Below are 21,856 nucleotides of genomic sequence, written 5' to 3'. Positions count from 1 at the left end.
AATGGCCTGTGATTTTATAGCGACAGTCGGGCATCCCCGAGTCATGTTAATATTGTTGGTGCAGCAGTATTGACCGTAGTCATTTGCGTTTGGACGGGGCCATTTTTGATCCCATGTGTGGTAGTTTAGGCGTCTACATCGAGGGTATGCCCTTTTGAGAGTGTTACAAATGTGACATATAGCCTAAACTTCGGGATCGAGTTTTATGCCTGTAGTAAGGTCTTGCATTTTCATGCCTATTGAGGTCTTACAGTTTTTTCATGCCTGTTGAGGTCTTACAGTTTTTTCATGCATGTTGAGGTCTTAACATTTTTGTTGCTATGTTAAATAGATGTCGCTAGACCAAGTTTGCCCGCTCGGGGTCTTACGACCTCAGGTTTTCAAGTGAGTGGCGATTGGCGACAGTCTCCGAGTCATCGAGTTTCCTTAGGCTCGAAACCCATTACTCGTGAGCTCGAAATTGCATCATTGAGGGCTTATGAGCATGGAGTTCCGACCCTGAGGCCATGTGGGTATCAAATTATTGACGCTAATCTCCGAGTATTTCGGGACGTACTTGATGGAGGAATCCTTGCTGTGAACATGCTGAATTTTCTTTGGAGCACGAGATGCATTTGGTGAAAGATATTCTTTGATTGCTTGGCGTAAGTACATATTGTTTTGTTGCCGTAAGCCTGGATTATGCGGACACGGTTCGTTCAACCATTTGGCCTGGTACATCATTTCCTATTGGAACCTCGTTTGTCATTTCCTGGTATAGGGTTGATTGCAAAAGAAACCCTGTAAGCTTGTTGGGTCCTTCTTAGGCAGCGCGTGGGCATTGCCTCGCTAAAACCATGCCAGCAAAAACCCATTTTGGTATAAAAACTAGATCTAAGGAAAAGAGTGCAACAAACGTTTTGAAACCTCAGGGCCCTCGAGCCGGATCGGTGTCCCGACTGCTTTGGTCACTGGCCTGCGCAAGAGTTACCGTGAAGTAAAAGATAGAAAAAGCGAGAAATGATTATACCTTAGTAGCGATGGAGCTCTTGGGTTCCGGCGTTTGTTTAGTGGATGCAATGTGGTCTTTCATTTGAATACGGCCGAGGGCGTGCATTAAAAAATCATATGGATGATGTGTTAGGCCTCGTCTGCTTTATTCTTTTTGGTTGTTTCTCTTTCTCTGGACTAGTTTTTAGTTCAGTTGCTAAGGAATTCCCGAAGGTGTCCGTTATCGAGTAGCTGGGCCACTTACTCCCGGAGTTGCTTGCAATCCTCAGTTCTGTGCCCGTGCGAGTTGTGAAACTCGCATATCAAGTTGTTGTTTCTTTGGGAAGGATCCGAGTGTATAGGCCTGGGCCATCTAGCGTCCCTGATTTTGCTGATGGCGAACACGATGTCTGATACATCGACGTTAAGTTGTATTTTGATAGGTGAGGTACCCTCGTTGGCCCCATGTCCCCGTCAAAGCCACCTCTATTAATGGGTCACCAAGGGTTCAGTCCTCGATTTACCAATCGGTCGTTGGAAGGCAGAATGCATTTCAGGGCATTCCTCCTATCATCGGGGTACAGCCGATACCTTTCTTTATTCTATTTTGACTCCTTCACTAGGAGTCTGCTTGAATATACTGAGCCCGAGGGGGCTCCCAACTGCTCATCCTAGACGCTGATCTTTGACTGATACCGATTGTGGACGTCTGACCAGGTTATGTCATGATATTCGATCAGATTCTCTTTCAGTTACCTTGAGGCCACTAAGCTTCGTTCATTCAGGCCTTGAGTGAAGGCCTGCATCATCCAGTCGTTGGAGACCGAGGGTAGTTCCATTCATTCAGTTTGGAAACGAGATACGGATTCTCACAGCATTTCGTTCTCTCTCTGCTTAATCTTGAATACGTCGGACTTCCTTGTTGCTACCTTGATGGCACCGGCGTGCGCCTTTATGAAGGAATCTGCTAGCATGGCAAATGAATCTATGGAGTTGGGAGCTAGGTTGTGATACCACATCATGGCCCCCTTTGAGAGCATTTCTCCAAACTTCTTCAGTATGACGGATTAGATCTCGTCGTCTTTTATGTCATTGCCCTTCACCGTGCATGTATAGGCAGTGACATGTTCGATGGGATCAGAGGTCCCGTTGTATTTTGGGAGTTCTGGAATTCTGAACTTCTTTGGAATAGGTTTCGGGGCCGCTTCCTATGGAAACGGCCGTTGTACGAACTTCTTCGAATCTACACCCTTTAGGACTGGGGTGCGCCCGGGATTTGGTCAACTCTGAAGTTATAGGTTTTGACCTTCTTATCGTTGGCTGCTATCATTTTCTCGCCTGACTCGATCCTTTTGGTGAGGTTCTCCAACATTTTCACGATGGCACGATCAGCTATTAATCCGTAGTTGCTCGATCTCTCCGGTATCTGTTCGGCTAGGGGAGTAGTTTCCGGTTCTACTGCGCTGAGAGTCTTCAGGTGGCTTTGCAACTGAGCGATAGCCAACTGTTGTGCTTGCAACATGTCATGACCCAAACCGATGGGCCGCGATGGGAACTCGGTACCTTACTCAACTGAATACCAACGTAACGTATCTTTCTTATTACATCATCATATTCACATGACATACGGGCATAATAGGCCAATATGATCCTTTATAAACTCAAAACATAGGTTGACAAGTCCGTACAATCTTTTATGTACACGACATATGTCTACAAGCCTCTAAGAATACATAAATGTCATAAAGGTCGGGACAGAGTCCCGCCATACAAAAAAATACACGTCTAAATCATACTAACCAAACGAGCAAATCCGAAGCAAATGGAGCGCACCAACATCTTCTGCTGAGATGATAGCCTACTTGGAGGACTCTCGACTTATCTATCGGAACCTGCAGGCATGAAACGCAGCGTCCCTAGGCAAAAGGGACGTTAGTACAAATAATGTACCGAGTATGTAAGGCACATAAATAAATACATAAGAGACATGGAAGAAATATAGAGTACATGACTCAACCTATAAGTCTGAATAACTTTGTAAATCATAAATTACTTTTAGCGTCATGCATATGCGTATGAATGTCATGTCGTGCATAGGTACAAGTTTCATAACATCATCAACTTTGAGGGCATCCTATCATATCATATCAGCCTGTGTGGGCAAAATCATCATTGTATACCAGTTGATCAGGTGGTGATGCATATATAACGCCACAACCTTTCCCATATCCCATATACATATATATACATACATATATACGCGTATATAATGCCGTTTGAATCATATTTCACCCACTGTGAGCAACATCATCATCATATACCAGCTGATTAAGTGGTGGTGCGTATATAACACTGTAACCTTTTCCTATATCCCATATACATATATTTACATATATACACGTATATATCGCCATCTGATCATGGGTCAATGCACATGCATGAAATGCATGAAAAATACGTAATAATCTCAATATTCCTTCCGGATAAATTTTTCCAACTGCGTATTATTCTAAGACCCACGAGCAGAAGATAATAATATTTTTCATGGGGAATCAAGAATATAGACACCCCGACTATTTCTATGAATAGAGTAATTTATGGAAACTGTATGTTTGCTCGTTTCTTCAGTATTATATGGACCATGCCAAAAGAGAGAAGGGAGGGCCTTAACATAATTGTTCCTGGAATTATTTGAATGGAATGAAGATTCTGCTTCCGTGAAATATGTTGAACAAAATTCTGATTGAATCCCTTGAAATTGAGAGGAAAACGTTTCTGGTTCTTTGAGTTTTGGAAGGAATAATGTTTGGATTCCTTATGATTCACATTGGATTTGAATGTTGGACAAAATGATTTGCTTCTAACATCTTTAGTTTGAATCCAAAGACAGAATGTGGTTTCCTAATGAACGGCTTACTAAGTTTCAAAAAAATGATCAAAAGTCTTGTTTAAGACTTATGGATAAGACTTTAAAAGTCTTATTAAAGACTTGTCTTACACGTCCTTGTCTTTGATAAGACTTTAAAAGTCTTATTTAAGACTTATCTTAAGACTTATCTTAAGTCATGGTGGCTTTGGCCACATGGCATATAATGAGTCCTTATATTGCCACATGACATGATGATTAAAGAGTCATTTTTGTCATGGTGGCTTTTTGTCACATTTTAGATGGGTATATTTTATAAATTTTTATCCACTTATTAGTTAACTGGGTAATGTCCTTTTACCCAGTAATTAATCAATTACCCGCATAATTTAAAAATTATCTCAACTTAATTAAATACTACTCTCTTTTAACATATCTTGTACACCTTACTATCATGGCCATGTAGTACCTTGTGTGGCACTAGTCCATAAATACTAGGTATTTTAGCTCGGGCCATATTTTATCCCAAAATGCCAAACTTTGATACAATTCATTTTCTTGGACTTGCTCCCCCTTTCACCCTCATGAATTTACTAATCACTTGTGAAATAATATAATCCTTATAATCCCTAAATAGTCTTTTCCTTGGACAGATGTCAATTACCTTACGACAAATTCAACGTAAAATACTACAGGGTGCAACATTGTCGTAACTTATTACTGCGAAGCGTAACATAACCGTAATGTAATGCTACAGGGTGAAACACTGTCGTAACTTATTACTGCGAAGCGTAATATCATAATAATGTAATAATGTCGGGTACAACACTATCGTAACTTAATACTGCAGGACGTAACATCAATCGTAATATATTACTATAGAGGGTAACATCATCGTAATATATTACTGCAGAGCATAACATCGATATAATACTGCAGCATGTAATATTATTCCCCCCTTTGGAACATTCGTCCTCGAATGTTGACTGATGCACTTATTATTTTTATAACATATATCTTCTGAGTACTTTAGAACTTCTCTTGCCATCTAGGCGACTGTTCTATGAATAAGTCCAAAGTCCAGGGCATTCCCTCCTCAAGCCTCCTTCTCACACCACAACTTGTAGTCAGAATCCTTCCAATCTCGTAACTGTTACTACCTTTCATCATGCATCCTGTGCAATTTTGATGTTGTAAGTGTACCCAATCTCTAGGTTTCATATGTAGATCTTGATAAGATGTCCCTTTGGGCATATATGAGTATACTGAAGTTCTTCGCTCGGTACTTTGTTGAATTCACGAATATTGCTATATCTCATCGCATAAGTCCATTTAGCCATCCGTATGAATTTACTGCCATAACTCTTACTTTAATTTATCATTGCTGAGGTCTGATACCATATCCCATCTTACTCTCATTGCTTATTCCTTATGTATAAATTTATTTCCTTTAATGTTTCCTCATTATTGCTCATCTTTAGAATGACGCCTAATCTCATCTCATACTTTGTAACTTTTGTCCATCCATTGTTGATTCACCTCAATATTGATCTACAATATACCACAGATAACTTAAAACTTCTTACGCAATACTTTGCCACTAGGGCTTACGTTACATCATGGAATATTCGAAGTAATTTTCTTGATCCACTTAGCGGCGATATTGTTCTTCAATAACCGTATTCTATAGCATCCCAAGGTGATTCTCTTACATGGCTATTTTAATCCCCTACAATTCCTGAACCCCTTTTCTTTCTCTTTTCTTTTCAAATCATTACTCAATTAAAGGCCCAAACGTCATTCTTTATCTATCACAATTACACCTTTATTCTACTATTAGGGTAGCATTCCATCTCTTCTAAATGCTACTTATGAAGAGTAACTCCTTTGAGTCCATTCAGGCTATACTGAGCTTACTATAACATAGAGAAGCCATTAGCTCCCTTTTCTTCATGGGCCTAATCTTAAGGACTAATCCATTCTCATCACCTTCTCACTGCCCTTTCTTATCTGTATTCCTGTCTTCCTAAAACCTTAACGCTTTACCATACTTTAGCTTACGACCTATACATATCTATTTATACTACTCATAATCTTCCTTCAACTTGCTTGAATTTTCTTGTGTTATTTTAGAATATCAAGTGAGACATCACAACGTCTCTAACTCTTCTTTACTTTCTTCACTAGACTTCTCGATACCTAGAAATCATTAACTAAAAGATATGTCGTTGACAATGCCGCTATCATTCTTGGATATTGAATCCTCGTGCTTCTGGCCCTTTTATCCGAAGTATGGACTATTTACGATCTTCTGCCTTTGAGTATCTCATACGTTGTTCACCTTTACCTTACTTACCTTAAAATCGCACATCATATCTTCTATCTCTTTCATGACCTCCCTTCCACCTAGGTGTAATTCATGTCCATAACTTGAAGCTCTATTATAATACTCGCACCTCTGGTACATACACAATCAGGTGGGAGATTCGTACTAACTTCTTATGAGGCTGGTACTTCTTCCAACTGGGTTCCTTATATATCCATTATAGATTATGGTTGTTGTGTTATTTCTTTGGAACATCTGATACTAAGAATGATTCTATCATGTTCTCCAGCACAACTTCTATAATTTTTCTAGGTCTAATAATCAGACTACTGATTTATTTGGGTGATGTAATTCTTTAGGTTCCTCTTTATTTTGATCAGCCTTTATGTAGGCTTAAGCTATCTTCAGACCTGTGGCTCGTGGTATCAGTTATTACCTTAGCCTTTCATGGGCATTATGGAATATCCATGGTGCAATCTTCTAATAATTCAATCCTTTGTCTATGCCCTAGCTCAATTCTTTCTTTTAACTTATATCAGAGTCTTCTATAGCTATATGATTATCAACAAATATGCTGCCTGGATAATGCTCCAAATTCTTGAGTGTATCCGTAATGTAGTAACTCAGGATCATTGATCGAATAATTCATTTCGTTACATCTCAGCTTTCTTTAAATGTGTGCAATTACTTTTCCTGGTCTTTCTGCCATTTGTTGCGTCCATACTTAGCTTATCTTAGTGCCTACACTTGCCAGAGTTTTCAGATAGCTCATATGATCTTGAATATTAGTTTTAATTCTTACTTCCCGTTTATTAGCCATGGTAGGTGCCACTTTCCTTTGGAATGCTTACAATGTTGTTGCGAGATTGTTGTTACACGACCATTTCCTCTTAGGTCGTGGTGCTTAGGTTGAAGCCTTCTTTCTTATCTCCTCTTCTAGTCTTTCGTTGTAGTACTTAGGGTGAACCCATGACTCTTGTAAAGCTGTGAGCTTATTACAGACTTTTTTTGATGTCCTTACTTGCCTATAATCATCTGTAGTTGCTTACTTCCATGCCCTTGTGTTTGTATGGTTGCTTCTGAACTGATATTTTGACTGCATTCCTAGTGGCACTCTTTTTTATCCCCATAACACTCATACGATACCTTTAACTACCCCGACTCTTGCTTGAATATATGTCAAGTATTATAATGATATTCTTTGAGGCTGAATTCTTCACATTGGGTTCTACTATGTTTATCTTACACGATCTGATGACTTATCTGTAACCTCCTATTTAGCCATAACCAGGATCTTCTTGACCACTAACTACTCGTTGGCCCATTCTCATATCAATATTTCTCGCAATCTTTCTTGGGTTATTTCCTTGGTCTTAACTTACGTCTCGCACTGGATCCTTAATTATCAATAACTTCTTGGACAGGAACCCTTAGTTCTTCTCCTTGACGTCGTGTTTGCATAACGTTCTAGAATCGTAGCATATTTGTAGCATTTGGATAAGTGCAATCTCATCCCTTTCTCATTTTTATCACATTCTTCCTTTTATCATTCCATATTTCCCCTTTTAAGGGAGTACTAAGAGTTGGAACTACGACGACCTGCCTATAGATGTTTCACCTCTTCATCTTTGGCATCCTTTCACATCATCGATGACCCTTACTCGCCTTGCGGTAATCCTTCCCTACCAAGGATAGCAAAATTGCTTACTCATGAGGGTGAAACTTAGTATAACTTGCACATACAGTCCCTTAATCTGAACTTTGCTCACATTGCTTGCGGTAGGGAAGCGTCTTTCTACATGACCATTCTTTGAATTTCTCATGAATCTTCTTTTGTCGTCCATTCTATTATTGGCGGAACAAAATCTGAAATTCTTATGATGGCGACTACCATCAGACACTCAGTCCCTAATTCATGTTTAGTTTATCTTGTTCACCAATCCATGCTGGTTCTATTACTCTAGGGTCTAACTTTTCCTCTTGGTAACCAAGCTAGAGTTGCGAACTTATTTCTCGAAATGAGGACATGATTGTATGGCCTATACTCTTTTGTTGTCCTAAGGCCTGTCACTTCTCGTTTATTCATTCACTTGACTATAGATTTTGTAATATTTTCATCTTTTGATCTACTATTGTCATCCATGTATCACATCTTACTCATAATGCTTCACTAACTCTTTTCTTATTTCCCGCTAACATTTATGCCTATCACTTTATTTTGAAAACTTGAACAAGACATTCTTTTGCTCTTAGCTTCCCTTTGCTCCATCCAATGGCTCTTTGTGTTGCTCAGCATCCTTGCTCTACTAGGGATGAGAGCCACACTTAAGGTAATATTTATCCCATCCAAGCTTTCAGTGCCTATCTTCTGAATGCTAGTATTCACATCTAATCGTAATATTCTAGGGTGCACCATCTGGGTGTCTCACAAGAAGATCTATTGGCACATTTGTAATACCCTTTGGAAATGTCAACAAATGAAAGTAATCCATTTACCAATTTGGGTTACTCTAACCCTGGCCAGATCTTGATATCCCATCCTTCTCTTAACTATACCTATTAGCCCCCACATGGCATAACTGAAATGGGTGTGACCAATTGTACATACCTTTATTACTATTGAATATAACTCAAAAAGCTTATGTTCTTCTGCCTCAATTATAAACGTTGTTAACCTTCATTAACTGGGCGACTCATACCATTATTGATCTTGCTTCTTTTACTTGTTGAAACTTGTATTTATCTTTTTAATCTCTCATTGTGTTTCTCCATAAAGGTGGATAGGCATTCTTGCCTTAAGTCTCCTTATCAAGAGGCTTACATCTTTCACAACTATATCTCTTCTCGATCATATTTCTGAACGTAGGCATTGTCTTATTTCGAAAAAAAATAGAAGCTCGAGACTTGAATTCTTATAAGTGAGCTCTACCACACGATCTAGAGTAAGAAGAAAGAGTGACAGTCTTAAATGCCCTGTAGCCTCCTGCTTATAAGTGTGGTGCACGACACACCCATAAACAAGACTCTACTAGACACGGCTTGTAGACTCCCTAGGACAGAACTGCTCTGATACCACTTTTGTCATGATCCAAACCGGTGTACCATGATGGGCACCCGGTACCTTACTCAACTGAGTACCAACGTAACATATCTTTCTTATTACATCATCATATACACATGACATACAGGCCTAATAGGCCAACATTATCCTTTATAAACTGTATAATATTTTATGTACACGACATATGTCTACAAGCCTCTAAGAGTACATAAATGTCATAAAGGTCGAGATAGAGTCCCGCCATACAAAACAATACACATCTAAATCATACTAACCAAACGAGCAACTCCGAAGCAACTGGAGCGCACGAACATCTTCCGCTGAGCTGATTGCCTACTTGGAGGACTCTCGACCTGTCTATCGGGACCTGCGGGCATGAAACGCAGTGTACATGACTCAACATGTAAGTCTGAATACTTTTGTAAATCATAAATTACTTTTAGCGTCATGCATATGAGTATGAATGCCATGTCGTTCATAGGTGCATGTTTCATAACATCATCGACCTCTGAGGGCATCCCATCATATCATATCGGCCACTATGGGCAAAATCATCATCGTACACCATCTGATCAGGTGGTGGTACGTATATAACGCCATAACCTTTCCCATATCCCATATATATATATATATATATATATATACGTGTATATAATGCCGTTTGAATCATATTTCAGCCATTGTAGGCAACATTATCATCATATACTAGTTGATCAGGTGGTGGTAAATATAAAACGCCGTAACCTTTTCCCATATCCCATATACATATATATCGCCATCGGGTCATGGGTCAATGCACATGTATGAAATGCATAAAAAATACATAATAATCTCAATATTCCTTCCGGATAAATTTTTCCAACTGCATATTATTCTGAGACCCACGAGCAGAAGATAATAATATTTTTCATGGGGAATCAAGAATATAGACACCCCGACTATTTCTATGAATAGAGTAATTTATGGAAACTGTATGTTTGCTCGTTTCTTCAGTATTATATGGACCATGCCAAAAGAGAGAAGGGAGGGCCTTAACATAATTTTTCCTGGAATTATTTGAATGGAATGAAGCTTCTGCTTTCGTGAAATATGTTGAACGAAATTCTGATTGAATCCCTTGAAATTGAGAGGAAAACGTTTCTGGTTCTTTGAGTTTTAGAAGGAATAACGTTTTGATTCCTTATGATTCACATTGGATTTGAATGTTGGACAAAATGATCTGCTTCTAATGTCTTTGATTTGAATCCAAAGACAAAATGTGGTTTCCTAACAAATGGCTTACTAAGTTTCCAAAAAAATGATCAAAAGTCTTGTTTAAGACTTATGGATAAGACTTTAAAGGTCTTATTGAAGACTTGTCTTACACGTCCTTGTCTTTGATAAGACTTTACAAGTCTTATTTAAGACTTATCTTAAGTCATGGTGGCTTTGGCCACATGGAATATAATGAGTCCTTACATTGCCACATGGCATGATAACTGTCATGGGCGGCTTTCCAGCCGTGCCCCATGACCCCTTGGGTGGTCGTGGCGTCCTAGAAAGCCTTCCAACGCCTAGAGCCACGGACGGCCACGTGGTCTTGGCCGCGCCAAGTGACAAGTGTGCATGTGCCTCTGTCGCCCCACCGATATCCCTCGCCAGCGCCCAACCGTAAGCAAATGCCAATAGCGGCGCACGCCCAGACAACGCCGCGCGCGCAGACCCTGATGCCAAAGACTATACTGCTGACAACGGACCTATTTTCTGCCTTATAGCAAACTAAGTCTTTTTCATTATAAATATAGAGTAGTTTTATTCCATGTACTTCCATTATGTTTCTCTAGTTTAATCAAGTCTAGTCTTGTAGCTTTGGATTATTTTTTTTAAGCATTATTAGGGGGGATCAAGTAATCAAACTTTCTAGCAAGCAAACAATTTTGTGTACTGGTGTCTCTCCCCCTCGACACCGCGTTGCCTTTCTGTAATAGCTTTCATTAATGCAATCAAGCTTTCTTTCATTCTCAATTCTCATTCCTGTTCTCTCAATTGCTCTTGACATTGGTTTTCCCGTACGGCACTGACAATCTAGTCTAGCGTACGGAGGGGACCTCAGTTGGCGGACAACAACTGCACTGATATCAGTTGCTTAGCCTTACGTCGCCCTTCCAAGGAATCTCAGGAAGGCGCCGCGTAACAGTTGGTATCAGAGCCTAGGCTCGACATCGGACGAGGGAACGCATTGCCATTACCACCATTTCTGACCATGGTGAATCATGGGGACCGCATTGCGGCCCTTGAACAGACGGTTGACGGATTACTGCCCATCATGGATACGGTGCCTGAACTAAGAACCAGCCTAGGGCAAAGGTTGGATGACCTGGACCGCAGGGTGCTCCAGGCCGAAGTTGACATAGAAAACATCAGTCGTGACTCCGAGGGAGATCGGCAAACGGCAGCCACAGAGGCAGCCGAAATTTTTGGCAAATTCGAGGGACTCCAACAGGAGCGTGCCGAGGATTTAGCTTACAGGGCACAAGAGGCAGACAGGGTGACTGCCATGCAACAAACTATTGACGACTTGACAGACAAGCTCAATGTTGTCAATGCTACTTTACAGGGCCTGCTGCGAGGCGGTGGAAACCAGATCGGGGGCGCTGCAAACCCCACTTCCGCGACACAAAAACTGAAAATTCCTGAGCCAAAGCCATACAGTGGAGCTAGGAATGCCAAGGAAGTGAAAAACTTCATCTTTGATGTCGAACAATATTTCGATGCTGTTGGGGGCCTAGAAGAAGCTAAGAAGGTAGCAATTGCTGCCATGTATCTTCAGGGTGATGCTAAACTCTGGTGGCGGGTGAAATACGAAGCCATCAAGGCCAGTGAAGATGCTCTCAAAACATGGGCAGAACTGAAGGCAGCCATCCGCCTACAGTTCTTCCCCGAAAATGTCGAATACAATTCAAGGAGAAAGTTACGGGAGCTCCGCAAGCCAAATCCGTGCGGGACTACATGCGGGAATTCTCCGCGCTCATGCTAAGCATACACGACATGGGGGATAAAGACAAGCTCTTCACTTTCCTAGAAGGGATGAAACCTTATGCCCGTATGGAGCTACAAAGACAACGGGTAGATACCCTGCCCAAGGCGATCCAAGCAACTGAATGCCTTGGGGACTATCAAATGGAAGCTCGGAAGGATAGGCCTCAACCGCCTGCCCGAGCGGGATTCAAAGGGGGCCAGTCTAGCAATGGTGGCCCTAGCAGAAGTGGGGGAGATCGGAGCTCAACCAAACCTAAGGCTCCCTCCACAGGCAGCAACAGTGTTGCGTCTAACAACAATGATCAGGGGATGAAGCCTCCTTCAGGATGCCGTCATTGTGGGAGACCACATTGGAACAATGAGTGCCCATAGGCATAGATGAAATCCCATCATACTTTTGATGATGGGACGGATGACGACTCAGACGATGAGGATCAGACTGAACCAGTAGGTGCCTTCAATGCAATTGTTGGCTCTATTTCTGAGGCATTAGCAGAGACTAGTGCTGGTATCCGTAAGAAGAAGGACCCATGTCCAGTCACCAAGAAATGGAAAAAGAAGGCGGATGATGAGACTCATCTTAAGCACGAGAGGACCTTAATGTTCGTTGAGATGAAGGTGAATCGCAAGCCAATTCGGGCCATGGTAGACACGGGTGCTACCCACAACTACTTAGCCTCGACTCAGGTGGAGCGCCTTGGTCTAGTTGTAGGGAAAGGTAGAGGCCGTGTCAAGGCTATCAACTCACCTCCCCAGCCAGTGGGTGGAATAGCCAAAGAAGTACCGGTGAAGCTTGGCCCTTACGAAGGAAAATTCAACCTGCGCGTGGTGATCATAGATGACTTCGAGTTGATAGTTGGATTGGAATTCCTGAGGCAAACCAACACCATGCATGTACCGTATGCTGACATGTTACTGATGATGGGAGCAAACGGGACCAAGCCCTGCATTATCCCGTGCATGCCCATGAAGATGGCTGTTGAAAACATCTCGGCCTTGCAGTTGAAGAAGTGGGTCAAAAGGAATGAACCCACGTTCCTGGCAACCCTCTGCATCGAAGATGTAGAACGCTCCTCGGGTCCCATTCCTGAACCCATGAAGGAGCTACTACTAGAGTTTGAAGATGTCATGCCACAAGACATGCCAAAGCGACTACCGCCTAGGCGCACTGTGGACCATGAAATTGAGCTGGTGTCGGGCGCGAAGCCACCCGCCCGGGCGCCTTACAGAATGTCACAACTCGAACTCACCGAGCTTCGAAGACAATTGACGGAAATGCTAGACAGAGGGATTATTGTGCCCTCCAAATCCCCATACGGGTCCCCTGTGCTATTCCAAAAGAAACATGATGGTAGTCTACGACTCTATGTGGACTATCGGGCTCTAAAAATAATTACTGTGAAGAACAAGTACCCTATCCCGCTAATAGAAAACTTGTTCGATAGACTGGGTGGAGCGACGGTGTTCACCAAAATAGACCTGAAGACAGGTTATTGGCAAGTTCGAATTGCAGAGGGTGATGAGCACAAGACGACCTGTGTGACAAGATATGGGTCGTACGATTTCCTGGTTATGCCATTCAGCTTGACTAATGCCCCAGCTACGTTTTGCACTTTGATGAACCAAGTCTTCCGAGAGTACATTGATGAATTCATGGTGGTCTACTTGGATGACGCCAAACATTTGAGGAACACCTGATGCACTTGTGGAAGGTCCTAGCTCGATTGCGGGAGCATGAACTATATGTGAAGCTATCTAAGTGCTCCTTTGCTCAAAAGCAAATTGACTTCCTCGGACATGTCATCGAGGAAGGGCGGATCAAGTTGGACCAGTAGAAGATTCAGGCAATCACAGATTGGCCGCCGCCTAAGGATATCCACGCCTTGAGGGCGTTCCTTGGTCTATGCAATTTCTATAGATGATTCGTGAAAGACTACTCCCTCATTGCAGTACCATTGACAGAACTCCTCAAGAAGGTCACGCCTTGGGAATGGGGACCCAAGGGAGCGGAGGCCTTCAACGCATTGAAAGCGGCTATGTCTAGTAGCCCCGTCTTGGCCCTTCCTGATCTGGCCAAGCCATTCGAAGTACAAACAGATGCATCTGACTATGCCCTTGGTGGAGTCCTGATACAAGAAGGGCATCCTATAGCGTACGAGAGTCGGAAGCTAAAAGATGAAGAGCGACGCTATGCCGCCCATGAGAAAGAATTATTGGCTATCGTCCACTGCTTGCGCCTCTAGAGGCACTATCTGCTGGAAACCCCGTTCGTGGTCAAGACAGACAACACAGCTGTTAGCCATTTCATGACCCAGCCAAAGTTGAATGGTCGACAGGCCAGGTGGCAGGAACTACTAGCTGAATTCCACTTCAACCTGGAGTACCGAAGTGGGAAGACCAATCATATTGCTGATGCGCTCAGTCGGAGAGCATGTTCTTGCTCGCCACCCTAAGGGGGAGCGAAGTAGCCACCTCCATCAAGGACAAGATACAGGATTTACTCATCAAAGACCCTGTTGCACAGTATTTGGTTGATTTGGTAGGACAGGGCAAGACTCGCCAGTTCTACATGGAAGATGGTTTTCTGAAAGTGAAAGGGAACCGACTTTGTGTTCCTAAAGGAGAAGACCTACGAAGGACTCTTCTAGCGGAATGTCATGATACTCTGTGGGCCGGCCATCCCGGTGAAGAACGTACCATGGCGTTACTCCTCCGTGCATATTATTGGCCTCAAATAGCCGATGACGTTGCTCAGTATGTGAAGACTTGTCTAGTATGCCAGAAGGACAAGTCAGACCGCTTAACACAGGCGGGACTCTTGGAACCACTAGCTGTCCCAAAGAGACCTTGGGAAAGTGTTTCCCTGGATTTCATCACCGGATTGCCCAAGGTCGGAGATCTAACAACTATCTTGGTTGTGGTAGATCGGTTTTCCAAATATGCTACCTTTATTGCTGCCCCACAATATATATCAGCAGAAGATACAGCTCGACTCTTCTTCTCTCATGTCGTCAAATATTGGGGCCTACCCAAAGATATTGTTAGTGATCGTGACTCACGCTTCACTAGCAACTTTTGGACCCAACTCTTTAAGTGTCTTGGGTCGAAGCTGAATCACAGCTCAAGTTTTCATCCGCAATCTGATGGCCAGACGGAGCGGTTCAATGGTATGTTGGAGGAATATTTGCGTCATTTTGTAACCGGATCGCAGAAGAATTGGGTGAAGCTTCTGGATGCTGCTCAACTGTGTTTCAATTCACAAAAGAGCTCTAGTACAAACAAAAGCGCTTTTGAAATTGTTACCGGACAGCAACCGCTACTCCCACACACCGTCAATGCACCAAATATGTCTAAATCTCCTCGAGCTGCTAGCTTCTCTAAAGAGTGGAAGCAAAATTTGGAGATAGTGCAGAGCTATCTTGTCAAGGCTCAAAAGTGGATGAAGAGGCATGCTGATCAGAATCGTCGCTTTGTTGAATACCAAGTAGGAGACAAAGTGATGGTCAAAATTCCAAAACGTTACTTATTTGCGGGGGTCCATGACCCTCGCTTATTGCAAAAATACATTGGACCCTTATCCATTGAAAGGCGTATTGGGAAAGTTGCATACCGGGTGGATACCCCAGCTTGGTGGAAAATTCATCCTGTCTTCCATGTCAGCCTCCTGAAACCTTTTCGGGAAGACACGGAGGATCCTTCAAGGAGCCAGCTCACAATACCCAGTATTCGAGGGCCCAATTCAACTGGGAAAAGGCGTGTTGAAGTTATCCTTGATGATAGAGTGATTCATGCCTCAAGGAAAGATCACCAAGAGTTCTTGGTGAAATGGCAGGGCTGTGATGCAGAGGAGAACACTTGGGAGAGGGGAACAAACCTCAAAGCCTACAAGAGCCTAATTGAAGATTATCTTGCAAGTAAGGCGCCGAGGACGTCGCCAACTCAGGTGGGGGAGAATGTCATGGGCGGCTTTCCAGCCGTGCCCCATGACCCCTTGGGCGCGCCCCGTGGCGTCCTAGCAAGCCTTCCAATGCCTAGCGCCACGGACGGCCCCGTGGTCTTGGTCGCGCCAAGTGACAAGCGCGCATGTGCCTCTGTCGCCCCACCGATATCCCTCGCCAGCGCCCAACCGCAGGCAGATGCCAACAGCGCCGCGCGCGCAGACAATGCCGCGCGCGCAGATCCTGATGCCAAAGACTATGCTGCCGACAACGGCCCTATTTTCTGCCTTATAGCAAACTAAGTCTTTTTCATTGTAAATATAGAGTAGTTTTATTCCATGTACTTCCATTATGTTTCTCTAGCTTAATCAAGTCTAGTCTTGTAGCTTTGGATTATTTTTTTTAAGCATTATTAGGGGGGATCAAGCAATCAAACTTTCTAGCAAGCAAACAATTCTCTGTACTGGTGTCTCTCCCCCTCGACACCGTGTTTCCTTTCTGTAATAGCTTTCATTAATGCAATCAAGCTTTCTTTCATTCTCAATTCTCATTCCTGTTCTCTCAATTTCTCTTGACATTGGTTTTCCCGTACGGCACTGACAATCTAGTCTAGCGTACGGAGGGGACCTCAGTTGGCGGACAGCAACTGCACTGACATCAGTTGCTTAGCCTTACGTCGCCCTTCCAAGGAATCTCAGGAAGGCGCCGCGTAACATAACTAATGAATCATTTTTGTCATGGTGGCTTTTTGCCACATTTTAGATGGGTATATTTTATAATTTTTTATCCCCTTATTTGTTAATTGGGCAATGTCTTGTTATTCAGTAATTAATCAATTACCCGTATAATTTAAAAATTATCTCAACTTAATTAAATACTACTCTCTTTTAACATACCTTGTACACCTTACTATCATGGTCATGTAGTACCTTGTATGGCACTAGTCCATATATACCGATTATTTTAGCTCGGGCCGTATTTTATCCCAAAATGCCAAATTTTGACAAAATTCGTTTTCTTAGACTTGTTCTCCCTTTCACCCTGGTGAATTTACTAATAACTTGTGAAATAGCATAATCCTTCTAATTCCCAAATAATCTTTTTCTCGGACTGATGTCAATTACTACCTTACAACAAATTCAACGTAAACTATTGTAGGGTGCAATATTTTCGTAACTTATTACTGTGAAGCGTAACATCACCGTAATGTAATACTATAGGGTACAACACTGTCGTAACTTATTACTGCGAAGCATAATATCACAGTAATATAATACTGTGGGGTACAACACTATCGTAACTTAATACTGCAGGACGTAACAACAATCCTAATATATTACTGCAGAGGGTAACATCATCGTAATATATTACTGCAGAGCATAACAACGATGTAATACTGCGGGGCGTAACACAATATTTCAAAAATAACATGAAGACTAAATTCTTATTCTTCTCGGGATGGGTTTTTTGGGCTTCATATTAGTCGCCATGTCGTATGCTCCTGTAGGTGTGTGAGGTTTCGTCGACCTGTTGCACGTCTTGCAAATACGTGTCCTCTAGAATCGGTCCAAGTGCGTTATCAGGGTTCTGTGATGGCGTGCCAACAACTGAAACAACCACACTGTCATGGTTTTCGAGGTTGTCGTGATCGACTCTGTTTACCGAGCCAGACATTTTGACCTGAAATCGAAGATCTTGGACAAGAAAAAGTGTGAAAGATAACTTGCGTTGTGTAATGAAACCAGCAAGAAAATTATCACTATTATTTTTAGCCCAACGGTGGGCACCAAACTGTTTACCGCAAAAATGGTAATAACAATTAAATTTGTTAATGGGACTCTAAAAATGCGTGCTCTATTTTTATGCCAGTGGTTAGGGAACTTGATACTAGATATGTGAATATATAATATAGAACACAAACTAGAAAAGAGTTGTGTTCAAACCGAGGGGCTAGCTGTCCGGGCCTCGGGCTAGCCGGTGAAGGGCCTCGAAGTCGATGCTTGAGATCGGGCTCGAGCCATCTGGGGTAATCGGGAAGGGACTAACAGTTAGGATATAATTAAAGGAGGATCTTTATGGCCAATATTAAACAATAAATGAAGAACAGGTATTAAAGCAACAAATTAAAGAGGTAGTCTCAAGCGAGTCAGTTAGAGAGAAAAGAGAGAGAGTTGTTATTGATCTTATGTAGAGTAGTTGGAGCAACAGCAGCCCTTTACAAAGTGGTGAGAATCCCCTTTATTTAGTCGCCATGTCGTATGTCCTGTAGGTGTGTGAGGTTTCGTCAACCTGCTGCACGTCTTGCAAATCCGTGTCCTCTAGAATCGGTCCAGGTGCATTATCAGGGTTCTGTGATGGCGCACCAACAACTAAAACAACCACACTGTTTTCTCCATGGTTTTCGAGGTTGTCATGCTCGACTCTATTTACCGAGCTAGACATTTTGACTTGAAATCGAAGATCTTGGACAAGAAAAAGTGTGAAAGATAACTTGCGTTGTGTAATGAAACCAGCAAGAAAATTATCACTATTATTTTTATCCCCACGGTGGGCACCAAACTGTTTACCGCAAAAATGGTAATAACAATTAAATTTGTTAATGGGACTCTAAAAATAAGCAATTTTTAGAGTGAGCAACTTTTAATCGGAAACATTAAAAGTTTTCGGGCAAAGACAAAGTGAGCAATTATGAGCAATTTTTGCCCGTTTGTTACTCCATTTGGAAGCATTTTGAAAAAGTTTGACTGAACTTTGCTTCGCAAGTTGCCTACATATCCTTGGCTAAAAAGGAATCAGGTTGGTGTAGTTTTGGAAGTTTTGGTAGCTGTGGCTACTAGGAAACTATTATTTCAGTGTTGTTGCCATTGTTTCTGTTTCTGATCTCCTTATTACACCAAATGAAAGATGAAAGATAAACTAGCTAAGCTTATCAACTACGAGTTACAAGATTCCTATCTATAATCCTTCTAAAGCTTGATCTTGAATCTTGGCTGGTTCTTCCTGCAGACTCTGATCTGAATCTTGATGCTTGTTAGTTGCGATCGCTGGTTCATTCTTCTTCAGCTTTTCGGATTAAGGCAGGACATGCAAAGCTTGTGACTTCAATCATATCTTGAGCAGTCCGCATCTTTTCCCCGCTTCTACACTTAAAGTTCAACATATTTTCTTGTTTTTCTTTTCTTTTATTCTGGATCGAGACTTTTTCTTTTAGTCGTCTCGAAACTTGCACCTAAGGGTAAAAACCTACTCAGGCACCAAAACAAACAAATGAACAAAACTTTTCTGCCCCTGTTTTCATTAGGAAATTTTCATGAGTTATTGTAAAAAAATCTAAACTAACTCTTTATTGAAAGCAATAAAATTAGGATTGTGTATCCTTGGGAGAAAAGAGATTAGGGAGTGGAGCGCTATATCTAAAACGAAATCAAATGGGGATCGGAGGTCCTAAGTTGGAAAGATTACTAGGTTATGCTGGCATCAACTAAGGAAAGAGACCTTGTGGCGGAAAAGATTACCAGGTTATACTGGCAAAGCTAGGGAGTGGGACCCTATGTTGAAAAGACTACCAGGTTATGCTGGTAGGGTTATCGGGTTATGTCGGAAGGTCCTCGGGTTATACCGGGGAAGGTCATCGGGTTATGTTGGAAAGATCTTTGGGTTGTGCCGGAGCGGTCAACGGGTTATGCCAGAAAAGGTCCTCGGGTTATGCTGGAGAGGTCATCGGGTTATGCGGGAAAAAGGTCATCGGGTTATGTCAGGAAAGTCATTAGGTTATGCCAGAAAAGGTCCTCGGGTTATGCCGAGGAGGTCCGTGAGTTATGCCGGGAAAGTCATCGGGTTAAGTTGGAAAAGGTGCTCAGGTTATGCCGGGGAGGTCCACGGGTTATGCCGGAAAAGTCATCAGGTTATGCCAGAAAAGGTCCTCGAGTTATGCAGTGGAAGTCCATGGGTTATGCTGGTAAGGTCATCGCGTTATGCCGGAAAAGGTCCTCGGTTATGCCGGGGAGATCCACGGGTTATGCCAGGAAAGTAATCGGGTTATGCCGGAAAAAGTCCTCGGGCTATGCCGGAAAAAGGTCATCGGGTTATGCCGGGAGGTCCACGGGTTATGCCAGAAAGATATCGAGTTATGCCGGAAAAAAGTCCTCGAGTTATTACGGGGAGGTCCACGGGTTATGCCGGGAAAGTCATCGGGTTATGCCGGAAAAAGTCCTTAGGTTATGCCGGGGAGGTCCATGGGTTATGCCGGGAAAGTCATCGAGTTATGCCACAAAAAGGTCCTCGGGTTATGCCGGGGAGGTCTATGGGTTATGCCGGAAAAGTTATTGGGTTATGCCAGAAAAAGGTCCTCGGGTTGTGCCTGGGAGGTCTACGGGTTATGCCAGGAAAGTCATCGGTTCATAAAGGAAAAAGGTCTTCGGGTTATGCTGGGGAGGTCCACGAGTTATGCCGGAAAAGTCATCGGGTTATACCGGAAAAAGGTCCTCAGACTATGCCATGGAGGTCTACGGGTTATACCGGGAAAGCCATCGAATTATGCCGGAAAAGGTCAGCGGGTCATGCCGGGGAGGTTCACGGGTTATGCCGGGAAAGTCATCTAGTTATGCCGAAAAAAGGTCCTCGAGTTATGCTGGGGAGGTCTACGGGTTATGTCGGAAAAGTTATTGGGTTATGCCAGAAAAAGGTCCTCGGGTTGTGCCGGGGAGGTCCACGGGTTATGCCAGGAAAGTCATCGGGTCATGCCGGAAAAAGGTCCTCGGGTTATGCTGGGGAGGTCCACGGGTTATGCCAGAAAAAGGTCCTCAGATTATTCCAGGGAAGTCTACGGGTTATGCCGTAAAATCATCGGATTATGCCGGAAAAGGTTAGCGGGTTATGCCGGGGAGGTCCACGGGTTATGCCGGGAAAGTCATCGGGTTATGCCAGAAAAAGGTCCTCGGGTTATGCCGGGGAGGTCCACGGGTTATGCCGGGAAAGTCATCATGTTATGCCGGAAAAAGGTCCTCGAGTTATGACGGGAAGGTCCACGGGTTATGTCGGGAATCAACTAGAGAGTGCAACCCTATACTGGAAAAGACTACCAAGTTATGCTGGCAGCGACTAGGAAATGGGACCTTATGTTGGGAAAACGTAGCTAGAGATTGGGGACCCTAGGCTGCCATGATTTTTTTTTTAATTTTTTTTCTTCTTTCTTTTCATTTCTTTTTTTTTTTAATTTAATAAAATGAGTAAAATGCAGGAAAGAATTTGAGGAGACTTCCCTTTTGGATTGATTATTGTTGTAGAGCTATTTTAGTCTCTACGCGGTTTCCTTTTGTTGCACCTGCTTCTTGCTTTTGGATTGCACCTGTCTCCTGTTTCTTTTTTTAAAAGAAAATAAAGAACAATTTGTTAGTTTGAAATGGTGGTTGGTTTTGTGGCCTGAGTGTTTGACTCACTTGATTTCGGCCTGGCTTCTATGATGAAGATTTCAACTGCAACTGCTTGTTCCCTGATGACCAATTCATTTCTAACACTAGAGAACCTCTAGCTTTTCCATACTTTTCCATGACGGTTGGTCACGTGGAACTCAACCTTTTCGACTTTATTTTGCCTTTATATGCCTTTCACTTCCAACCTTTTTCTTGTTTTTTTTCGGAGCATTCTGGAACTTTTTGGCTCCTCAAACTTGCTGCAAC

Source organism: Nicotiana sylvestris, chromosome 11 (assembly GCF_000393655.2).
Source record: "Nicotiana sylvestris chromosome 11, ASM39365v2, whole genome shotgun sequence".
In the NCBI taxonomy this organism is placed as follows: Eukaryota; Viridiplantae; Streptophyta; class Magnoliopsida; order Solanales; family Solanaceae; genus Nicotiana; species Nicotiana sylvestris.
Note: the sequence above shows the minus strand (reverse complement) of the source record.